The sequence below is a fragment of the Selaginella moellendorffii genome, unplaced genomic scaffold (assembly GCF_000143415.4).
Source record: "Selaginella moellendorffii unplaced genomic scaffold, v1.0 SELMOscaffold_1, whole genome shotgun sequence".
Taxonomy (NCBI): domain Eukaryota; kingdom Viridiplantae; phylum Streptophyta; class Lycopodiopsida; order Selaginellales; family Selaginellaceae; genus Selaginella; species Selaginella moellendorffii.
In genome coordinates this window covers 748,976-749,816 of record NW_003314262.1, presented here as the reverse complement: position 1 = coordinate 749,816, position 841 = coordinate 748,976, and positions in this window count along the sequence as shown.

Below are 841 nucleotides of genomic sequence, written 5' to 3'. Positions count from 1 at the left end.
AATGATGGTACATATGCATGAGTTTTTCCTATATTGTTTTTCAATCTCTTTCTCTTTCTTGAGCAACTATGACAGTGCTTTCCAAAACTTACACAGTTATGGCGGATACAGCATTCTTCCCTGCATTGATGCTGTTATTGCCTACATCTTTGAAGATAACAGCACATAGATGATAATTTGATAACATCACTTGATATCAAATCAAAATCTGGATTTGATCATTTGTAATCTGGATCTATAATACAGCACACTTAGGGATGGACGGTTTCCTGTGAAAGTCTGCAAGAACAAGGTAACTGTAGAGTTGCAAGGAAAGAACCTTCAGGAACTTACTCTATGAGGAATCAAATAATCCAGAACACCGAGGTTCCTCGGGGATATGAAGAAAGAAACATTTAGACCATGAAAGAACACGATAGATTCCTTACTGACCTTGCCATAAGCAAATACGTCTGCTTGGGCATATAAACTCGTCATTTGTTATAAAAATTTACTGACAATCTCATCTGAATGAACCGTCAGCCTGTGGTAACGTGAGTAATAACAATTGTCTTACTTCTCAAAATCACTGATTGCTGTCTTTTGATGATTCCAATGAAGTTGCACGGAACAACTTGATGTTTGTTACTATCTGAAAGTACTGAGCTCTCCTTCACCAACGCGCAAAAATGCAGAAAAGCGAAAGTGTTGAGGCTGATATTGTCATTAAACTTGTTTTTTTTATGAACACAAGCATGCCATTCACAGTCTGTGAATATTGTGTTCCCGGTTTCAGTAATGTGTTGAAAGTAATTTCTGGCAACTTTCTCCACCGGTTCAAATGCAAGATGGATAATGCCGC